The 11,399-nt window shown below is 45.5% G+C and overlaps 3 long non-coding RNA genes across 7 annotated transcripts in view; all 3 read right to left on the reverse strand.

Moving 5' to 3' along the window:
- Nucleotides 1–5,420, reverse strand: LOC128799361 (uncharacterized). Of its 2 annotated transcripts, XR_008434713.1 has the most exons (4): nt 5,023–5,420; nt 3,182–4,198; nt 2,668–2,896; nt 1–66 (listed from the first exon to the last, which is right to left on the reverse strand). It is a non-coding gene; the product is annotated as an uncharacterized LOC128799361 (long non-coding RNA). The 2 variants fall into 2 exon arrangements; XR_008434712.1 differs by lacking the exon at nt 1–66 and having other exon boundaries at nt 2,615–2,896.
- Nucleotides 5,421–8,143: 2,723 nt separating this feature from the next.
- Nucleotides 8,144–11,399, reverse strand: part of LOC128789065 (uncharacterized) — a 37,115-nt gene continuing 33,859 nt past the window's right edge. Inside the window, exons 1-2 of one of the 2 annotated variants that reach the window (XR_008431310.1) lie at nt 8,925–9,055; nt 8,144–8,845 (exon numbers count right to left, since the gene is read on the reverse strand). This is a non-coding gene — a long non-coding RNA (uncharacterized LOC128789065). Of the gene's footprint in view, nt 8,846–8,924; nt 9,056–11,399 lie in introns of those variants that run through there. The other variant, XR_008431312.1, reaches the window with a different exon arrangement.
- On the reverse strand, nt 9,090–11,377 carry LOC128789059 (uncharacterized). Of its 3 annotated transcripts, none has more exons than XR_008431305.1 (3): nt 11,286–11,377; nt 9,624–11,196; nt 9,090–9,222 (listed from the first exon to the last, which is right to left on the reverse strand). It is a non-coding gene; the product is annotated as an uncharacterized LOC128789059 (long non-coding RNA). The 3 variants fall into 3 exon arrangements; XR_008431308.1 differs by lacking the exon at nt 9,090–9,222 and having other exon boundaries at nt 9,552–10,713; nt 11,116–11,196; XR_008431309.1 differs by lacking the exon at nt 9,090–9,222 and having other exon boundaries at nt 9,552–9,704; nt 9,794–11,196.

The raw sequence follows: 11,399 nt of genomic DNA on the forward strand, positions 1-11,399 counted from the left end.
TGATCATGGATTAGGTGGTCTTCATGTCCCTCGGAGTTCTTCTGAAAAAGTAAACACAACGGAATTCTGCCGCCGAGAGGCAGAAAAGTTAGAATGATGGAATTATCCAGCATGTATTTGTCCAATGCTCTTTCCCTAGAGCACCAGAGGCTTCCCATGCATATTTATTCAGAGGGGGTTTTAGCACAAGTGCTACTAGTCCTATAGTAAGAGAGGTCCACCAGAACAGGTTGGCCAGGGTCATGAGCTGGATTATTAGGATCATTTGGTAGAGAGCATAGGAGTCAGTGTAGATGCAGACCAAAGAGGAATTCTGTGCTTCTCGTTGAAAAACACTCCAGACAGCTATCAGCTCCCCAATGTGTGCACTACCTTCTCCCTCTGTAATCATTTGCTCACCAGAGGAAAAGTGGAGGGCTTCTGCCCTATATTTCCATACTTTTCCTTTCCCTTTAGCAGAAGCATCAGTAAACCAAGAGTTTGCTGATTGTTTGGGGCAGAAAGGAGGGGTTACTTTGATTACAGAGGCAGGTTTGTCCAAGCTCTCCGTTTCTTGGATTGGTAAAGTTTTTACAGATCCTTCTGTCATTGAGAAGAAGTTACAGTAATGTTCAAGCTGAGCATACCACTTTCTCACTAAGGCCCTCTGGGCCACCCCGTCAGGAGGGGGAGTCCCACTAGTGGCTGTCTTAATAACCTTGAAGGGGCCTCTCAATACAATTGGTTGTTTTCGTGCAATTTTTTCTACTTCTAGGAAAGCTAAGATAACCATCAACAATCCTTTTTCCCAGGTAGTGTATCTTTTCTCAGCATCTTTGGAACCACGGGAGTAAAAACCAACAGGTCTTGTCAGACCCTCAGCACCCGCTGCCATATGTGTACTGACAGCCCTGAGGAGGCAAATCCCCATTCCACCTGGAAAGGATCTGTAGGATGGGTAGGGGTCACTGCTTGATGAGCTGTTGCTTCAAAAATCAGCAATTGCAATGCTGACTCCTGAGAAAGACTCCAATCCCATTTCACCCCTTTCCTCAACAAGTCATAAAGGGGAACAAATGGGTCCTTCTGCTTACTAGGAAATCTAGCTGGTCTTTCTACAGGAGATACAGCTGCTATCGTTTTTTGGAAGGAGAATTGCTGTAGGTTTGAGTGATTCTGGAAGCCCACAAATTCAAGGGGTCCTTATCTCGGGCTTCACAGGTAATTGCATCAGGGATTCAAAGTCAGGAATTAATTTCTTTTTGAGAGTCATTTGCAGGCAAGCAGCTTTGTGCACATTTTCCAAGAGTTGGTCGGGGGTACTAATTCTAGCTATGGGATCTCCCTTTCCAAGGGGCTTGTTCCCCCGGCCCAAAAAGCTGCACGCTGTGTCAGGGACCATGCGTCACCTTTCTCTCCTGTTGTTAAGAAGACACCATGTCCCCAGTACCCACTGGCTTCCTGTTCACTTAATTGAATTTGATCACCACCAGTGAGGGACACCCGGAAAACATATTCTGTTTCTGATTCATGTGGAGGCTGTCCATATTCCCTTTTAAGCTTAGCTAGCTCAGTGGCAGTGTTTAGTTGTGATGGTATGTGTTTGGTTGTGATGTGAGGTTGGAGATCATCATCACTGAGATAGCTATACACTGAGATAGTTTTAATCAAGGGTCTCAAGTGATGGCAGCAATGTTCCCCACAAATTACTTGCTGCTTCAAGTTCTTGATGAGGATAGATTTGTTTCATGTGAGGAGTTTCCTTCTCCTCAAGCTCTGTAGAGGAATCAGCATGATGTGATTTGTTAACATGTTCCTCTGTTAAGGCAGCTCGCAATGCATAGATCACATCTTTTGCTTCATAGAACTGGTTTTGCAAAATTTCAACTAGATTTTGAAGGGAGTCTATTATAGCATGTTCCTCACTTCTTCGCTCGAAGCCATTTTCTATAGCTGCCGTAAGACAAGCTCCCAAAACTGAGCATGAGATAGTTTTATTTTTGCCCAGTTTGAATTTTGTTTCATGTTGTAATGAACACACTCTATCGATAACATTTTCTAAGTTCAACCAATTCCTCTGTGCCCATTTTTCTCCTTCCGTAGAAGGTTTGGCATTGTGTTTGGCTAGTAGTGCATAAATTCAGCTTTAATTTCAAGGCTAAGATTGTCACTCATTTTGTGAAGGGACCAAAACCACGACAGGGAGCTACAAACTTAAGTTCCACAAAACTACACAGCCCTCGCTGTGTCGCCCTTCGCTTCCCTGGCTGGGTGAAAGGACAATAATCTGCCTGGGAGGCTCTGCTTAGTTGCTTCAAGTTGTCCCGTCCTTCCCAGACCAGATACACAACAACAACAAAACAAGTGTCCCGCCTTTGCACTAGTGGATCCTTTGTGAATTTCCAAAGACAGTCTGGGTGCCTTTTCAGCTGCAAGCCTTCTGTCTAGACAGAAATCCTGTCCGTGACGCCAATTTTAATGTCACGATCCGCTTCTTGCGGGGTGTCGTGATGGTTCTTTTCACCGATCCCAAAAGTGCAAAAAGGCAAACAACAAGGGACTATCAGTTAATCACAACAAATGCACCTTTATTAGGGGCCAAAACAGTAAATGCGATAGTGGGGATCGAAAGGAGATAAAAGGAGAGAGAGAGAGAGAGAGAGAGAAGAGGGGTATGGGAATAGCTACCAACACAGGCGAGATCCTCAGTGGTCCGGACGATGGGGATCCGTCTGTCGTGTCGGGGGAGTCTCCGAAGTTCTGGTCGACTCGGGGCTCCAGTTATAGTCCACAGAGGAAAGAGGGGGGAGCAAGTGTAACAACGAAAGTCCATTGTAATCGCCACGCGGGAACAGGTGAGTCCACAGAAACCACCAAAGCAAGACGAATCCAATGAAGAATAAGTCCATTTGAATCACTGAAGGGAAACAGGTCATGTCATTAGTGGTCAGACCACCAATTTCCCCTCCTCCCTATAGCAGGGGTCTCAGTCTCAGTCCTTGGAGGAGGGTTCTCATTCTTTGTTTGTCACACTGGTAACGAGGCAGATGAGGGGTCTTCAATGAAGGACCCCGGGAGTCACCCCAAAAGTTCATTTGGCTTAAGAACGGAGATTAGAAGCAGGCCGCGCATCAGGCTGCCCCGTGCTGGGTCCACGTCAGGTCTTTGCCAAGTCCTTGCCAAGTCCTTGCCAAGTTCTTACCAGGCCTTGTTGGGATCAGCCAGCATGACGGTTCAGTGGTTGCACCTGCACTGTGTCCTGTTCTAAGCCGGAACTGCAGTGGAGGAAGGGATTCTTTCTTGTGGCAATCGGAAGGCAGAATGGAAAATGAGGGGCTTCAGACGGGCTCTTACACCACCCCGTGAGTGACGATTGCCCTCGAAAGATCTTCATCAGCAGGGTTCCATGGTGTCGTCGTGGAGTCTTCAGGACTCATCAAGTGTTGGCAGCACATTCCAGGGAAAAGGGAAGAGAAAAAGGAAAGGAAAGAGAAAACAGGAAAACTAAGACAAGAATTAAATCAGCAATAGTTTGTTTAAATAATAATCAATATTAATCAATTAAACAATAAATTGATCAAATAATAAACCAGTATAATCAATATTAAGCAGTAAAGTAATAAACCTAGTATCATCGATATTACTCAGTATAATTTTATAATCAAGAAACAAAAATAATTAAAACAGTGATTAAAACAAATCATAAAAGAAAATGATGTAAAACATATCTACCAACCCTATAATCTTCTTGTGTCTACAGTCCTGGGAACATCTATAGTGTAAAGGATGTTGGCCAAGTGGTGTGCATTAATTATAGATGTTAATTTTGTTCATCGTTTCATCATTCTCCAATTTACAATAAGCAAGATTACTGATAAAACAAAACCAATCATAACTAAAATCAGAAGAACAACAACGGGATGGCACAATTTGTTCAGGATACCCGTGGCGGTGGGTGACCACCCGAAAAGGGTATCCCAGCACTTGTGCTCGGCATCACTTTCCACCCTTTCTACAACACGATGTATTTCTTGCACATCATGATGAACAGTTACCAGAGTTTTCTGTCCATTCTCCTTGATTTTTCCTAGGATCTCTATTAGATCTTGATGAAGTAATGGTTGCTTTACCAAAGTAAGGTTCATCCCAATGGGAGTAGGCAGTAGCTTGTGAATCAACATGAGATTGGATTCTAAAAGTTCATGTAAGGTAACTGGAGCTACAAAAGAAAAATCACATCCTGCAATTTTAGTAAAGTTGCAAGCACAATAATTTGAATGATTTTTAGTATCTACTACTGTACTTTCTATAAACACAGTATCACAAGCGGTTCTGAAGCAGGCACGCCCATTGCCTGTATATACAAGGACTGTTTCAGAAGTCTCGTTAGGATGAATATCAAAATGACAGCTATTTTGTTCTGTGTCTAAACAGATATCTTGAGCTATAATTGCATTACCTTCACAGATAAACCCTAGTTGTTCTCGGATAGTACAGGACTCTAAATTGACAGTTTGCCATTTGTCATCAATTTGACGGGCCCATTCTCTATGTTCAGAAGGATAGAAAGTGGGTCCATCATGATTCAATCCTAATGCGATGCTAGGGAATATCAAATGCACTGAGGCATTACTTATGGTCAGCACAAAATGCTGTGGCTGTGTTTGTGTTAGGGTCATAGGTAAAATTCACTAAATTCCACCAGGATTGGAAATCTCTTTCAAAGTCAGTGGCACTGTCCCAGACTATTTTCCTAATCTCAGTAGGAAAAGTGCCTTCTTCACCTTCTCTTATAATTGAGGCAGCAACTGACTGCATCCATAATTGAGCCTGGATACAGCTAAGAGCTAAGGAAACATTGCTTTGTGTGGCATTAAGTGCATCAATGATCAATTTTTTATCCTTCACATTTATCTTTTCCCAATTTGGTAGAATGTTTGATAGCAACCACTGATGTGTTCCCAAGGCCGATAAGGACGACTGCAGTGGTTGCTGTATTTTGGTCAAATCTCTAGTCGTAGAAGCCAATTTATTCATTAATACCTCTGAATTGATTCCCAATTCTGTTCCCACAACACCAGTTATGTCTCTTGGCACCCGTTTTTTAGGAGGGTTCCACTGTCGCAGCCAGGTTGTCCAAGCCTGAAAAGAGGTTTGCAAAAAGGGTGAACAAGCTGGTTGTATTTCTGAGACATTGTTTTGCATCAGCAATTTGACTTGTTTAAGAGACCATGCCGGATCAAATAATATCTGTTGTTGGCCAGTTTTCCTGATTACATATGGTCCAACTTCAAAAATTTTCGGGGTAAGCATAACTGGTGGCTGGGCTCGAGTGGTGGTAGTGGTGGTGGTATAAACCGTAGTAGATTGAGCTACAGCATTTATTATAAACTTAAAAGAAAGCCCTTTGGTGTTTTTTCCCCATAAACAAACCACTTCTGCAGTCTGTGTTAGTGTAAAATTGTGCCAACAATCCTGTACGCTTGGGTGCGTGCAGACCTTTTGTGCTTAAAGAGATCCTTTCACTTTTTCTGCATGCTACCACAATTAGTTCAGACCACGGTCACTCAGCTGGTTTCTGGCCATGGGGTTGTGGTAGGATGCAGAAAAGTATTACCAGTTTGATCATGGATTAGGTGGTCTTCATGTCCCTCGGAGTTCTTCTGAAAAAGTAAACACAACGGAATTCTGCCGCCGAGAGGCAGAAAAGTTAGAATGATGGAATTATCCAGCATGTATTTGTCCAATGCTCTTTCCCTAGAGCACCAGAGGCTTCCCATGCATATTTATTCAGAGGGGGTTTTAGCACAAGTGCTACTAGTCCTATAGTAAGAGAGGTCCACCAGAACAGGTTGGCCAGGGTCATGAGCTGGATTATTAGGATCATTTGGTAGAGAGCATAGGAGTCAGTGTAGATGCAGACCAAAGAGGAATTCTGTGCTTCTCGTTGAAAAACACTCCAGACAGCTATCAGCTCCCCAATGTGTGCACTACCTTCTCCCTCTGTAATCATTTGCTCACCAGAGGAAAAGTGGAGGGCTTCTGCCCTATATTTCCATACTTTTCCTTTCCCTTTAGCAGAAGCATCAGTAAACCAAGAGTTTGCTGATTGTTTGGGGCAGAAAGGAGGGGTTACTTTGATTACAGAGGCAGGTTTGTCCAAGCTCTCCGTTTCTTGGATTGGTAAAGTTTTTACAGATCCTTCTGTCATTGAGAAGAAGTTACAGTAATGTTCAAGCTGAGCATACCACTTTCTCACTAAGGCCCTCTGGGCCACCCCGTCAGGAGGGGGAGTCCCACTAGTGGCTGTCTTAATAACCTTGAAGGGGCCTCTCAATACAATTGGTTGTTTTCGTGCAATTTTTTCTACTTCTAGGAAAGCTAAGATAACCATCAACAATCCTTTTTCCCAGGTAGTGTATCTTTTCTCAGCATCTTTGGAACCACGGGAGTAAAAACCAACAGGTCTTGTCAGACCCTCAGCACCCCGCTGCCATATGTGTACTGACAGCCCTGAGGAGGCAAATCCCCATTCCACCTGGAAAGGATCTGTAGGATGGATAGGGGTCACTGCTTGATGAGCTGTTGCTTCAAAAATCAGCAATTGCAATGCTGACTCCTGAGAAAGACTCCAATCCCATTTCACCCCTTTCCTCAACAAGTCATAAAGGGGAACAAATGGGTCCTTCTGCTTACTAGGAAATCTAGCTGGTCTTTCTACAGGAGATACAGCTGCTATCGTTTTTGGAAGGAGAATTGCTGTAGGTTTGAGTGATTCTGGAAGCCCACAAATTCAAGGGGTCCTTATCTCGGGCTTCACAGGTAATTGCATCAGGGATTCAAAGTCAGGAATTAATTTCTTTTTGAGAGTCATTTGCAGGCAAGCAGCTTTGTGCACATTTTCCAAGAGTTGGTCGGGGGTACTAATTCTAGCTATGGGATCTTCCCTTTCCAAGGGGCTTGTTCCCCCGGCCCAAAAAGCTGCACGCTGTGTCAGGGACCGTGTGTCACCTTTCTCTCCTGTTGTTAAGAAGACACCATGTCCCCAGTACCCACTGGCTTCCTGTTCACTTAATTGAATTTGATCACCACCAGTGAGGGACACCCGGAAAACATATTCTGTTTCTGATTCATGTGGAGGCTGTCCATATTCCCTTTTAAGCTTAGCTAGCTCAGTGGCAGTGTTTAGTTGTGATGGTATGTGTTTGGCTGTGATGTGAGGTTCGAGATCATCATCACTGAGATAGTTCTACTCTGTTTTAATCAAGGGTCTCAAGTGGTGGCAGCAATGTTCCCCACAATTACTTGCTGCTTCAAGTTCTTGATGAGGATAGATTTGTTTCATGTGAGGAGTTTCCTTCTCCTCAAGCTCTGTAGAGGAATCAGCATGATGTGATTTGTTAACATGTTCCTCTGTTAAGGCAGCTCGCAATGCATAGATCACATCTTTTGCTTCATAGAACTGTTTTTGCAAAATTTCAACTAGATTTTGAAGGGAGTCTATTAGAGCATGTTCCTCACTTCTTCGCTCAAAGCCATTTTCTATAGCTGCCGTAAGACAAGCTCCCAAAACTGAGCATAAGATACTTTTATTTTTGCCCAGTTTGAATTTTGTTTCATGTTGTAATGAACACACTCTATCAATAACATTTTCTAAGTTCAACCAATTCCTCTGTGCCCATTTTTCTCCTTCCGTAGAAGGTCTGGCATTGTGTTTGGCTAGTAGTGCATAAAATTCAGCTTTAATTTCAAGGCTAAGATTGTCACTCATTTTGTGAAGGGACCAAAACCACAACAGGGAGCTACAAACTTAAGTTCCACAAAACTACACAGCCCTCGCTGTGTCGCTCTTCGCTTCCCTGGCTGGGTGAAAGGACAATAATCTGCCTGCGAGGCTCTGCTTAGTTGCTTCAAGTTGTCCCTTCCTTCCCAGACCAGATACACAACAACAACAAAACAAGTGTCCCGCCTTTTGCACTAGTGGATCCTTTGTGAATTTCCAAAGACAGTGTGGGTGCCTTTTCAGCTGCAACCCTTCTGTCTAGACAGAAATCCTGTCCGTGACGCCAATTTTAATGTCACGATCCGCTTCTTGCGGGGTGTCGTGATGGTTCTTTTCACCGATCCCAAAAGTGCAAAAAGGCAAACAACAAGGGACTATCAGTTAATCACAACAAATGCACCTTTATTAGGGGCCAAAACAGTAAATGCGATAGTGGGGATCGGAAAGGAGATAAAAGGAGAGAGAGAGAGAGAAGAGGGGTATGGGAATAGCTACCAACACAGGCGAGATCCTCAGTGGTCCGGACGATGGGGATCCGTCTGTCGTGTCGGGGGAGTCTCCGAAGTTCTGGTCGACTCGGGGCTCCAGTTATAGTCCACAGAGGAAAGAGGGGGGAGCAAGTGTAACAATGAAAGTCCATTGTAATCGCCACGCGGGAACAGGTGAGTCCACAGAAACCACCAAAGCAAGACGAATCCAATGAAGAATAAGTCCATTTGAATCACTGAAGGGAAACAGGTCATGTCATTAGTGGTCAGACCACCAATTTCCCCTCCTCCCTATAGCAGGGGTCTCAGTCTCAGTCCTTGGGAGGAGGGTTCTCATTCTTTGTTTGTCACAGTGGTAACGAGGCAGATGAGGGGTCTTCAATGAAGGACCCCGGGAGTCAGCCCAAAAGTTCATTTGGCTTAAGAACGGAGATTAGAAGCAGGCCGCGCATCAGGCTGTCCCGTGCTGGGTCCACGTCAGGTCTTTGCCAAGTCCTTGCCAAGTCCTTGCCAAGTTCTTGCCAGGCCTTGTTCGGAACAGCTAGCATGACGGTTCAGTGGTTGCACCTGCACTGTGTCCTGTTCTAAGCCGGAACTGCAGTGGAGGAAGGGATTCTTTCTCGTGGCAATCGGAAGGCAGAATGGAAAATGAGGGGCTTCAGACGGGCTCTTACACCGCCTTGGAAATTCTTGTTGCTCCCCAGAGGCTGCGAGACGCAGAGAACACCGTGGCAGCTGCTGAAAAGAAGGGCAACTGTGAGTTGGTCAAGAAGCAAGAACCTAGGCAGCTGACTGTGCTTGGCAAGGAGCAGCTGCTGGATTCTTGCAATTGCCTTCAGAAGTGCACAGAAGCCCGCTGCTCTGCTGCTTGGTGTTTTGCCTTCAGTCAATTGCACACTGCTGAAGCTGAGGCAGGCTGTTCAGCTTTGCTGCTTTTCAGCATCTCATCTGCCCTTCTGCTCTGTGACAGCTCTCGAGGTGAAACAGAGATGTTTAGAATTAGGTTACCAAAATGAATTAAGCATTTATAATTTAGCTTGTAGAGTTATGTGTTGAATTTTCAACCTTTTACTTAAGAAACCTCTGCCTAATACAAAGGGCAAAGGAAAATGCAAATTTCTGAAGCTTCTTGCATAAAGAACAATACCAGAAGAAGCAAAGAACCCAGATAAAGAAGCTCCTTTGTCTCCAAGCCTATCAAGACTGACAGACGTACTCAGATAAGCACCAAAGGACCAAAAGCGCACGCGCAGAGAGGAAAAGTTCAAAAGTTCAATCATGAGGAAAACCACAATCTTCAGCCTCAGGACCACCAAGAGACCCCGTACGACCACCACAGCAAACCACGCATGCCCAGAAGGGCGTGGACTTACTTAGCATGAGAAGCGAGGACAGGCGGGGCCAGGGGTTGAATACTCATGAAAAAGTTGTGCAGTGTATTGCATATGGAACGTCTTTAAGAATAAAAGTGTGGGTCAGACTGAGGCTCGGGGCACAAGTTTTGGAGAGCTATCTCACTTGTGCCGGGCGCTGACGTACATACCCACTTCATAACTACCCTAGCTTATGGAGTCTATTTATTTATTCCGCGTATCGTTTCAGAGGTTTCTTGCCTTCGCCAGGCTGCAACGTGCCCGCTAGTACCAAGAACTGGGCAGGAGTGGGCAGAGAGCACAGCCATCTGCCAGAAGGTTGCAGCTTGCCCAGGAAAATGCAGTGTCCTTGGAATGTGCAGCAAATCTTATTTCTTGGCAAGGTCGGGCTAAGTGAGCAGTGCTGGTACACTTTCTCCTTGAGAACTGGAGCGGAAAAGCTTTTGGCTAAGATGTAGGCGACTAGAGAGGCAGAATACGCAGCTCCGGAGCTGGCCGAAAGCAAGTGCCGCTTGCCGGAGTCTTTCGGCAGAAGCGGCGCTCCGGAGCGCACCGCTGCCGCTCCAGTGATCTGTGCGCGAAGTAGCCGCTTCTTGTCCTCCGGCAGCCGGAGATCGCGGTAGCTTGCAAGAGGCGAAGAACGAAGCCGCGAAGAAGCCGGCTTGTGTGCGAAGCTCGCAGACAGCTGGAGGACGGTGGCTGCTGCTCTCCTGCCTGTTGAATTCAGTCTTGGCATGCCAATGGAAGGTGTTCCAGGACAACTTTCCTGGGTTTTGCCATAGTCGTCATGCATCCCACCTTGGAAATTCTTGTTGCTCCCCAGAGGCTGCGAGATGCAGAGAACACGGTGGCAGCTGCTGAAAAGAAGGGCAACTGTGAGTTGGTCAAGAACCAAGAACCTAGGCAGCTGCCTGTGCTTGGCAAGGAGCAGCTGCTGCATGCTTGCAATTGCCTTCAGTGCGCACAGAAGCCTGCTGCTCTGCTGCTTGGTTTTTCGCCTTCAGTCAATTGCACACTGCTGAAGCTGAGGCAGGCTGTTCAGCTTTGCTGCTTTTCAGCATCTCATCTGCCCTTCTGCTCTGTGACAGCTCTCGAGGTGAAACAGAGATTTTTAGAATTAGGTTATCAAAATGAATTAAGCATTTATAATTTAGCTTGTATAGTTATGTGTTGAATTTTCTACCTTTTGCTTAGGAAACCTCTGCCTAATACAAAGGGCAAAGGAAAATGCAAATTTCTGAAGCTTCTTGCATAAAGAACAATACCAGAAGAAGCAAAGAACCCAGATAAAGAAGCTCCTCTGTCTCCAAGCCTATCAAGACTGACAGACGTACTCAGATAAGCACCAAAGGACTAAAAGCGCACGCGCAGAGAGGAAAAGTTCAAAAGTTCAATCATGAGGAAAACCACAATCTTCAGCCTCAGGACCACCAAGAGACACCCGTACGACCACCACAGCAAACCACGCATGCCCAGAAGGGCGTGGACTTACTTAGCATGAGAAGCGAGGACAGGCGGGGCCAGGGGTTGAATATGCATGAAAAAGTCGTGCAGTGTTTTGCATATGGAACGTCTTTAAGAATAAAAGTGTGGGTCAGACTGAGGCTCGGGGCACAAGTTTTGGAGGGCTATCTCACTTGTGCCGGGCGCTGACGTACATACCCACTTCATAACTACCCCAGGTTATGGAGTCTATTTATTCCGCGTATCGTTTCAGTTGGCGACCACGAAGGGACTGCTCTGCTCACCCGCAGGTCCGGTTGGGAGCAGACACCC

Source organism: Vidua chalybeata, chromosome 1, assembly GCF_026979565.1.
Source record: "Vidua chalybeata isolate OUT-0048 chromosome 1, bVidCha1 merged haplotype, whole genome shotgun sequence".
Taxonomy (NCBI): Eukaryota; Metazoa; Chordata; class Aves; order Passeriformes; family Viduidae; genus Vidua; species Vidua chalybeata.